We start from the raw sequence: 12,082 nt of genomic DNA, 5'->3' as shown, positions 1-12,082 counted from the left end.
CTCTCGAGTGTGGAAGAGTTTTGTTATTTGAGAGACATGTTATGTGCTGGATGTGGGGCTGGAGTGAGGAATGGTTGGAAGAAGTTCAGGGAGCTGATGCCTCTCCTGACATCGAGAAGGCTCACCTTACATGCTAAGAGATCTTAATATGCAGCATGTGTTGGGACTGTAATACAGTACTGTATGGTAGAGAGACCTGGGCAATAAAGGAAGAGGATATTTGCAGGCTCAGATGTACAGAAATGACAATGGTTAGGTGGATGTGCAATACATCCGTGAGTGCAAGGCCTGGGGGGTCTAGGTTTATAATGGAAGAGTTAAGAGGTAGGATGGGACTGGAGTGTATTGGTGTTGTGATAAGGAGAGGTAGATTGAGGTGGTTTGGACATGGGGAGATGATGGGGGATGATAATTGGGTGCAGAAAGTGAGAAGTGTTAATATTAGGGGTGGGGTTGCGAGGGGTAGACCAAAAAAGACCTGGGACAAGGTCATTAAGTGTGACCTCAGGGTTAAGGGATTGAACACGGAGGCTGCCAGAGATCGAGCAGCATGGAGAGCCATCGTTAGGCGACCAAGGCTGATGCGTAGAAGCATGTTGGAGCCTTCAAAACAAAACAAAATGATGTATGCTAGAAGACTATCTATCTATCTATCTATTGCCAGATGCCATAATCCCGTAAGGGGTGGCCATTTGACTCGGAGTTATTTGTTTTACAGGGAGGGGCACTAACCCTCCACCAACCCACTTGTTGACACGTAGGGAGCACGTATGGTTTGGTTATATGGTTACCACCAAGCATTGTAAATGGTTTCTTGGCTTACAGGAAACCATTTGGCTTGTCACGCAATGTAAAGCCACCTGTAAAGGAAAGAAAAGCAATAAGAAGTGACAGGAAAGATGGGAGAAATAGGAACACCATTAAATAATGAATCGGCAGTGTGTAGGGTTTATGTACCATATATTCCTTTCATATCTTTGGCTTCCTTCCAATCCAGATTCAGTATCTGTTCATGTGAAGTTGTTCTTGGAAGTTGTTTTTATTAATAAAAACAGCCCATCACAGCTCTTGTAATTACAGTACTGTACCGTACCAATATTTCCTTTGTAACTTGAGCTTAAAAATCAAAAGATGGTACTGAGGACAGTTCTCTTTTTAAAACAGAATAAAAGGATTACTGGTAGCTGTGTGATTATTGTCAACCAAAAAAAATTTGGGGTGTTCCACCCCTCAAGTGTCCCCAGTTAGGAGTAATCCAGAGGTCTTGATGCAGTTTCAACAGGAGTATATTAGGAGAAGACAAGCTCAGGTCCAACCCATTCTGTACCAGTCCCACAACTGCCCCAGAGTGAGGGCGGTGCAGTGGGAGCTGGCATGCTTGCGTTTGCAGTTTACGAAATCAGCTGATACATGCACTAATTGTCATGTAGGGACTGACTAGTAGTTACTTACGAGTATACAGTACTGTTAACTTATATGCTTATGCACTGTTAGTTCTAGTTTGCACGTTTAAGATATTATCAATGTATGGTTATGTAGTATGGGGTTTCAAGGTATGGTTACATAGTATGGTTACAAAGGGTACAATATGGAGGCTAGTAGTAACAGTACTAAGGTAAGAATGAACTAATTTTATCCCCATCACGGTGTAGGGGCCTGAGGTGACCATTCTACTTCCCATGGTTGGAACATCCCAAATTATACTCCTGCTTCCATCACCGCTTTTCCTTCTCTAGCACAGCTTCATCCCCATCCTTGTCCTGGAGATATTCTGGGTAGTTCCAGTAATTTTCTGTAGATCGTGTGTCATTTCAACAAAGTCTGTATCTTTCACCTAATCAGTAATGCCCCCTTTAGTTTCTATTTATCCTCTCCCGTATCCCACCCTACTCCTTACTATACCTTCAGATAATAACGGTGCCGTGATCTTTGCTATCTCGCACTTGGATTTCATTCACTTACTCTAGTTCCCATGTGGCATTACATAATGGGAAAGCCTCCTATCACCTCTTTAATCTTGAACCTATGGAAGACTATCGCTTCAGTTGGAGCATTCTATTTTTCCACAGCATTACTGTTATACTGCTTTACGGTACCCTGCTTAACCTTTCCTATAATTACCATCTTTTCACGTTGATACTGAGTTGTAAAAACAGATTAACAAAAGAATATGTTACTAGTCACAGAGAAGTTCTCTGAAAAGAATTTTGAGCCACAGTATTGTTTTCTTCCTCCCCTGACCTGTGTGAAAAAAGCTGCAAAAGGATGAAAATCTGGGCCAAGTTAAGGAAAAAAAAGAGTACCTATATAGTACTGTAAGTAGGCTGTGGTTCTTTCACCTTAACCTGGCTAAGATTTTTGTCATTTTTATATAATTTCTTAGTGCTGAGCGGCAGAAAAAGACAATACTACTGTACGTCCGTTTATCCTCTCCATGGCCCTTTTTTTGCGTGTGAGACTGGTATCATATTCTATTCAAAGCCTGTTGATACAACTCATCATTCAAGAAGGGAAGATGGCAACTTCAGGCCAAATTAAAGTGAAAAGGGTATAGATCGTATAGTGAAGTGGGAAGGCCAGTAAAAACTCAATGTAGCGTAAAAAGATTTATTTTAAAATATCTCACTTTGTACATGAACACTTTTGCAAGAGAAGCAACAGTTGATAATGGTTAGAGCCATGTTTTGGTGGGCTTTGGAGGCTGCTGAGTTCCCAAGACCATTTCCTTACCAGTTTATATATACATAGGACACATTAACCCCTTGAATCTAGGTGACGTCCATTTTAGTTTTGTCATGCTGCTGCCACACGATTTTGCTGAGGTTGGGACTTCCATATTGAAGGGGTTTATGAAATACATAACCCCTCCATTAAAAAAAAGAAAAAAAAAAAAAGCCATATCAAGAAAAATTGAAAGCCATCCCCAGGCTCAGTAGGTTAATATTGTCCTGTATAGTTGGGGACAAAAGTTGTCGAATATTGCCTCTGCTGCTTTTCACTTTCCACTGCTGACTAAAGGTCCCATGTTGAGTGAGGCTTGGTATGTTACCATGCCCATAGATGATACTCACTGATATGGTGCGTCAGGAAGGAAGGTGAAGGATGAGCCCAAAGTGTGAAATACGTGAAGTGGAATAGTAGGTAAACATTTATCCCTGACTGAACAGTGAGAACATTTTTCAAAAAATCATGCTACCTTCAGACAACTTCATTCATGTTGGAAAATATTCTGGCTGGAGCCATTTGATATAGCCTTCATGAACCCCTTACTGCCAGAGGCTCTTTGAGAACTGAATAAAAAGTCTGATATTAGCTAGAACAACATGAAAAAGACATGCCCAGGCTGGATGGGTTAAAAAGATACAGGGAAATATTTACCTCTTCAGTTTGATGGCATATTACGTCTTCATAATGTTCTTACTATGACATGACAGTTGTATTAAGTGTACTGTATGGACTTTTTGAAGTAGTGGGGACAACTATATCCAAAATTGACCCCTTCACAACTACTGATCCTAAGTTGAAGAAAATCATCTGCAGAGAGGAAGAATAGAATACAAAAAATACAGCATTGGATTGAAGGGGTCAAGGTTTACTTCATAAATTACAGAAAGTCGTTGTGAAAAGTAACTTTTTTTGCATTATTATTTGCTATTATGTTCACAGTAAATAATGGAAGTTTTTTTTTTTTTTAAGTTCTTGTTCTACACAAAATACCGAAAGTTCCCATAAGCAGCTATTTTTGGTCTTTCTTGCCATTAAAGTCATAATAAATAACCAGTATGGAAAGTGTTTTTAAAGATCCCTAGTTACCTGTCAAGCTGATTTGTCCAGGTTAATCCTGGAGAGGGATACCTTCTTGTAATGGCAGCAGTGTAACTGGAGGTCTAACTGCTTGGTTATATAAATGACCTTCAGCTGCCCTGTTCTCCAAAAAGGGGATGATGGACTGCAAGAGAGGGGCATCTTCAGCCTGCAGTCAATTAGGTTCATGTATCGGATGAACATGGGTTGACAGTTACAACAGTACTACCACTCCCAGGTTGCAGTACTTGTACCATTTGTCAAAAGCAAAATGTTTTGAAATTCTGGAACACATCATTGACCTATAGCAAGGACTGGTTGTAACTTGGCAAGGAAATGGTATCAGTCATTCTCCCACAACCACAATAATAAGGCCCTAAGACTTAATATATAAAATGCATCCATGTCATTCACCGGCTGCCACCTGATGAGAATGTATGAAAGAATAACCATAACAACAACAGGCATCCACATAGAACACAGTGCTTCCTGAGACATTTACTGTACAGTGATAAAAAGGCCTGAGCATCATAAGTATTCCACTGATTAAGACATGAATAATTACTGTACAGTGTGGTGAAAACATACAGATTTAATGTTTCTAAATACAGAACACTTCAAGTTACAGTAATGAGCATGGTATATATACACTAGTGTAGAAAAGCATAGCACAAATCAAAAGTTGTTAAAAAAAAAAAAGAAAAACAAGTAACAGCAACATTTAAGTTTCTTTTTACCACTTGTGAGGTGTAGGGGCCCAAGGCTAGCATCAATCCAGTAGAATGGTTTTGCTATACTGTAATCCTAATGTGGTTGCTGTCTATCACAACAACTCCCCACTTGGCACTATTTTTTCCTTGAAGTGATCCCTATGTTGAGTATCAAAAAGTGTCATTACTGTAGTGTAACATACATACAGGGTGTTGGGAAATGGCGTGGGATTTCTGAGTAAAAAATGCTCTATCAGTATGGGTCTAAATCTCAATCATTATGGAGTTAATGATGTCATAATGGGCAATATGGTCTCTCATATTTCACCCATAAGGTCATCGGTAATTGTAGCTCTGTGAATGGATATTGATATACCATTGTTTACTTAGATTTTTTACATTTATTATTATCCAAAGTTATGCCCTAATGTTCCTTTATTCTGAGAGATAATTCAAAATTATTCAAAATAATTTATTTTTTCCTGTGTAGATTACATTGTTTATTGTATTTGCAGGCACAAGCATGAATTTGGTGTGATATTGTCAAGGAGTGTCAGTATGAAGAAGGAATGCCAGTATAAGGGTAAGTGTCAAGTAAATTGTAAGTATTAAAAAAAATAGTAACAGCCAAACCCCTTTGAGATATAGAAGCCCAAGGCAAGGCTACAGTAGTCCAGTGCAGTTGTCATCTATAGATCTGTTGTCTTTCCTGCTTCTCTCTCCACAGACTTCAAAATCAGCCAAGTAAGTCTGCAGTAATGACTCTGATGGCTTTATTTAGCTAAGCTCATCATTTGTGTAAGTTGGTGCCAGTTTACAACCCTCATTTTCCAAGTTCATGGAAAAGGATGCAGGGGAGAAGACAGGACTTTTGGTGCAGACTTGACATTTAACCTACTGAATCCAGGGATGCCCTTTTTTATTTTATTCGTATCATCTCCTGACAGTTTTATCCAGCCTAGGAGAAACTTTTCAACCTGAAGGTGTTAGATATAAGCTAGATAAACCCATTCAATATGAGGTCCCTGTGCTAATTTAAAAAGAATCATGGGTAGTGTTTATAATAGGCTATATAAGGACATATTCTGAATTAAAAAAGTTAAGGGTAGACATCTGGCCAATTCCCTTGATAGTATTACTGTACATGAGCGAGAAGATCCCAGTCATCTCTTGGGGATTCAAGCTATGCAAGGCTGTCACTCCAGTGGGGACCATGGATCACTGAACCAAGAGAAAACAGAAAGAAATCGTGTCATATGTGGGTCCTGCTGTCTTTGAGTACTTAATGTCTAATATCAGGAGCTTCACCACACTGGTGAACCCTAGTTGTTCACATAACAGTGGTTCTGAGGCCTCACTGATGCCAACCTTTTGCCTGCTTGGACCATAGTTCTTTTACACTAACTTGGCCCCCCCCCCCCTTTTTTAAGCTTGTTTCACTGAGCCTAGTGCCGGAAAAAGATAATGGTACTGCTCTACACCCTTTCCATAGCACTTCTTTTTGACTAAAACTATATTTTAGAGTTAAGCTGTTATTACAGCTCGGCACTGAAGATGGGGAGAGAGAGAGAGAGAGAGAGAGAGTAATTCTTGGCCAGGTTGGAGTAAAAAGGGTTTAGTGGTCATTATCTTAGTAGTTAGACTGGTGATTACTTCCACTGACATGTTGCACAGTATAGTGGTATTTCGAAGCATTTTGTACCAGACTGGAACATTGTAAAGAGAGATCTGTTGATTGTTCAGCTATGAATTGGGAATATAATATTTATATATATTATTTCTTCCTTTGATATTTAAAAAAACAGTAACAGAAAAAAGATGACCTGAAACTACAGTGTATAGTTTATGTAAGCACTAATATTTTGACCGGCTATATATCACATGCAATACAATACGACCCCCCAAATCTGAATGTCCAGTTCCCCCAAACCTCAATTTTCCAATATATTTTTCATGCAATGGGGGTGTTGAAATCATATCCTCACACAATCAGTGCATACAGTATTTGAAGGCAGAGCTTATTTGTGGGGAAGTAGGCTACCATATAACAACAGGTGACATACCGTAATGCTAATACAAGGTACTTCATTGCGTTTTCAGTTCATCGTACTACAGGCTTCTTTTGTACACAAAATCTGCATTGTTATGATTCTGCTTTTGAAAATACTACATTTTCCATAAAGCCTATGGAACCAGCCATTTTGGAGTTGAGAGTTTGTACTTTAGTAGAAAACTGAAAGGGAGTGTCAAAGGTCATTGCAGACCGCCCTTACCACTGAATCTTTCTTTCCATCCAAGGGTCAGATTTATCAACACCACTTTACTTTTCCATGCCATGGTATTTACATTGGCAGTATCTGAACAAGGAAATAGTAAACATGCTGGTAAGCTGCTGAGATAGTAATGGGATGGTAATGTTGATAAATCCGGGCCCATGCCTGGCAACTACATAGATGTCATCATTCTAGGAACATCACCACTACACTCTTTTCTCAGACCATCTGGCTTTAAGGGCCTTTACCCAGTTAATGAATCCGTCCCGTTGGCAGGTTGTCAGTAATTGTTGTTAGCAAGGCATATTGGTAACAGGAATTTTGCAGTACAGTAATGTGTGAAAGTGATTGAAGCCTGAACGCTAGAATGGGGCTTGAGACTGGCTTGGGATATGAATTAGTCATAAGTACAGTACTGGGTAATTCTTAAGATGAGCCTGGCAGAAACCAAGGTGCTAATCAGGCCTGGGAGAGACCATGGGGCCTTAATGTTAGTGAATGGTATGGGCCTATGATCTTTCAGCCATACAGGCATAGTACCTCCTCCCAAAGAAAACAAAAATAATGACTAAGTGAACTAATATCCACTGCCTTTAATTTTCAACTGACATTACATTGCTTGCATATGAAAAGATGAACAGTTGTACTGTACTATTTTACTGGATCTACAGTAGTTTATGTATTACTGGACATGTATTACATATTAATAAGCATCTTTCTTGTTTTACAAGTCCCCTTGGACTCATACCCTAGTATTTTGGTACTACTAACACCTCCCTTTCCCAGGCTATGGTGCTAATACAAAGCTTGAGGTGCTCACATGTTGTACTGAGACATCCGAGCCCAAGTTACCATTAAGGATACTCAAGACACAGTCCTTCACTACTGGAGTGATGTCAGTTTATGCTTTGCTGTATAGTTCTTATATTATCCATTACTACTGGGTAAGTAAAATTTATGGGCTGTATTTAATTCTCATAATGTCTGTCATTTAAAATTATGTTGCAGGCTGTGTAAGAACAAACATTTTTCTTTCCATATAATTCTTGTATTGTCCAAGAATGAGCATAGTGCTGTTACTATAATGTTCCTATAAAATTACAAAGTAGGATAATCTGACATAGCCATGCCTCCATATTGCCATCAGCAACCTGAGAAAGTCCACTGCAGGACAAAGGCCTCTTCCATCTTTCTTCACTCTGACCTATACATTATTAACCTGTTGCCACCTCTCTCTGAATATCATCTTTTTATCTTTCCTTGTCAGTCAGTTTTCTTTACTCCATCTCTGTGTTGCCACCCAGTTACTTTATTTGTTCATCTGTTATTTCTACTAAGAATGTGACCTGCCCACATCTGTGTATTTATTTTATGTTGTTTACTCAGCTTTTGTCTATTTTTAAATCCAAGAAGCTCTTGTTGTTGTTGTACTTTGCACTAATTAGCCTAATACCCTCCTCATCTGCTGGAACATTCTCAAGTTTACATTGGAAGGACTTAAAAGTAAAACCACATCTTCAGGATAAGATTACAGGAAAAAGAGTCATTTGCAGCTGATGACAACTGTGTATCAATCACTTTCGTAGAAGTTTCTGATAATACAGGTAGCCTCATTTACTTATCTTGTCTGGGCAAGCCATTTTGATCAGAAGGAGATTTGGTACTTCGAGTGGCTCTTTGAAAATACTTAAATGCAAGCTAAAAGTCCCCAGGTTGAGTGTGTTGAGGCTGACTGGGGTAAGCCAGATATGCAAGTGTGTCTCAAGCCTCATGCTAGCATTCAGACCACAGGAATCTGAACACTTAAGGAAATTTGTACCATTTACAAGACTGAGACTATTTGGCAGTTAATGTTTAATTATTACCAAAGCATGTTGGTGGTTATATCTATCTCGTATGCTCACACTGGACTATTCCGTCTACTGTGATGATTACCATAGTACATCTGGTAGTAAAGCATTATCAGGGCAAAAAATAAAATACAAACAAGAAACATGTAAGACTCTAATACAAACATATATTATATACAGACTATGTCAAATGTTATGTGGAATACAGTACAACCCCTATATGTTGTGGGTAATTGGGTCAGCCCAAGATTGTCTCAGGCTGTGTCTGGTATCAGTATCAGTGGCATTAACAGTATTTTCTTGGGAAGAGCTGAAATTGTGGAGATTGGCTGAACTAAGCAACTCCTTTGTGTTATTGAAAATACTGGATGATAACCAGTCAGTGGTACAGAGGTAAGAATGACATCCATCCATCCATCATCCAGTCTTACATTGCCCCATGAGGAGCGTAGGAGCCCGGGGCTAGGCAGTTGGTCCCGACATTTAAGATGAGAGTGACAAGCCTCACTCATCCCTGAGTGGCATTACATGAGCAATAAACCCCAACCATCCCTTGGATATAAACCTTCACCGGCTCAATCTGATTGGAGCGCAATAATTACCCACTAAACCACCAGGCACCAAAATTTGGTTATATGGTTACCACCCAGCATAGTAAATGGTTTCCCGGTGCACAGGAAACCATTTGGCTTGTCACTCAGTGTACAGTAGAGTCACTCCTAGGCAGAAGGACAAGGAAAGAATGAAGGAAAGACAGAAGAGAATGGAAGGAAAGAAGGATGGAGAGGAAAGGGCAGACACCCGAGAGCAGCACTACATCGAGTGAGTGGATGGTGAGCGCCCCCACCTACCACAAACAGTTAAAAAAAAAAAAAAAAAAAATCTGATTCAGAAGTGGCAGTAACAGAATAACAAATGGAGTCTCAGCATAAAGGGGTTGTACTGCACACAGGTGTTGAACAGTAAGTCCTCATTATAAGTCGCTGTTTTAGTAGACAACATAGTATGGGATATATCTACAGTATTTATTTATTTATTCCATCAGAATAAAGATGGCACCATATTGAAGGGGTTAAGTGAAAACAATATTCAATGAATATTGAATGTAGTGCATTTAAGTTGACAGAGATCCCAAACCTTTTCAGCATGATTGATGGCCAGATATAGTCAGAGTGGAGGATCCTTTTAACTAGTAACCAAGATGACACATTAATGTACCGTACTTCCTTGTAACTGTAGCTCATCAGATCTCATGTAACCACAACATAGTATAGGGGTCTCTTTTATCCGAAAATCATGGGACTTTCAAAGTTTCGTTTAATCGATTTTTTTGGATAAAAGTTACTGTAATAATATGTAGGATATAAGGGAACAGTATTGCACTCACCCATCACCCATTTCTTCGATGTCTAGCCCACCGCCAGCACCAGCACCCCAAAAGCCACTCAGCCATCACCAAAACACTTAATACACTGTAGTAACTACGTATGTAACTGCACTTTTGTAACTGTAATAGAAACTGTCAACTTAAATAAATCGTCACTCAAATAAACTTAAATAAACCTTCACCAAAACAATAAAGTAATTCACTGGTTCAATGAATGCTCGCTCTAGTGCACTGGTTCTTAAACTTTCTCATGCAGTGGACCCCTTTTATTAAAACTAATCGTGTGGCGGATCCTTAATTATGAGTAGATATCCCTCCTACCCTACCTCTTGAATTTAAAGGTGTTTGTAGGCCATAATATACTAAAAATGTTATTGAATTATTTATTAATGGCTTAACTTGAGCTTAACTGTTCAAATTTTACTTCACATAACTGTCATAACATTATTCACTTTACATATGTTTTATCTGATACACAAATTAGCCTGCGGACCCCTTGGAATGTTCCACGGACCCCTGGGGGTTTGCGGACCACACTTTAAGAAACACTGCTCTAGTGACTAGCGGAGCAACCGTAAACTAACGCTAGTGGCGCGAAACAAACCCGTCGTGTTTGAATTTTCGGATAGATTTAAGATTTTTGCAGTTAATTAAAATGAGAACATTTTAGTAAAACTTACGGTTAATGGCATATTACAGTTAAAAGAATTTTGGATAAAAGAGACTCCACTGTACTTTGGTTGTAGGGGTGTGGATGTGGATGTGATGGAAAACATTAGAAGAAATACATTGAGGTGGGTTGGCCATGTGGAGAGAACGGAGGTTGAGAGACTATGGTGGTACCATTCTTAACTGGCGGTTTGGGTGGGGCACCAACCTCTGTACAGTGTTGCCACGTTTTCCATACCCGCGATGCCTCTCTCTCTTTCTTTCTCCAGGGGGGAGATGTGCATCACCCTTGGGAATTTTGTTTCTTTTATGAGTGACATAAACTTGTGCTTTCATTTCTTTATTTTGTTTTTATTATATGTAATTATATTTAAAAATATTAATGTTTTACATATTGCACCAGATGACCTCACTATTGTGGCGCCATGATTTGTTTTAATTCAGTCACTCTCCCTCCTTCGTTCCCTTCCTTTCTCCATCTCTCACTCAGCTGCACTCAACACTGCCCCTGGTCTGCCTCCCCCCCCCCTCCCTCTCTCTCTCTTTCGTCTGTGGTATTTTAGGATACATTTTGGTTATTTTCTTTTACTTTATAATGTACATATTGTAAATTTGACTTTATTTCCACACCACCCAGGAGGTAAAAGTCTTGGCGCATCTTTTTTTAAGAGGTGTCCCCAAACAGGCCTAGGATAGAGGAAGCTCTGGCCAGGTGGGACTGGGTGTGTGTGAGTGTTGCCGCTCACGAGGGTTTAATGTATTATTATTTTTTTTACTAAGAAATTGACTTATTTTTACTTATATTCCTGCACATTATCTTATAATCATAATTGTGACATTATTACCAACCTCAGAAATACGGTAACAGCCAATAAAAGTGACTACTTTTTTTTAAGCAACACTAAAATATTTATGCCACGTTTCTGTATTGCCAAATATCTTATGCATAATAAGTTTACTGTTCTTTCGTATATTATAATACACACGTTACCATTATACTCTTATGTGTTTATCTTATTGTGATGCCTATTACATATATCAGAGCCGTTCACATAGCGGGTATGGAACACGTGGCACCACTATACAGAGGTTCGTGCCCTACCCAAACCGCCACTTAAGATTGGTACCACCATAATTAGGAGTGTGTGTGAGTGAAGTGGAGAAGAGGGAAGGGAGTGGAAGCCAAGGATGAGATGGAGGGATGGAGTAGAAAGGTATATGAGAGAGGGAGATGTAAGTTGGGAGGAGGGCAGCAAAGTGGCAGGGACAAGGTGACATGGAGGCAATTTGTTTGTAGCCACCCCTTATGGGATTAAGGTGTCAGGCTGTAGATAGATAGATAGGAGTGACCTAGTACCATCAGATGGAATCAAATCAGCTATACCTCAT

This window comes from Coenobita brevimanus, chromosome 57 (genome assembly GCF_032717465.1).
Source record: "Coenobita brevimanus isolate Jiangsu-jjx chromosome 57, ASM3271746v2, whole genome shotgun sequence".
In the NCBI taxonomy this organism is placed as follows: domain Eukaryota; kingdom Metazoa; phylum Arthropoda; class Malacostraca; order Decapoda; family Coenobitidae; genus Coenobita; species Coenobita brevimanus.
Note: the sequence above shows the minus strand (reverse complement) of the source record.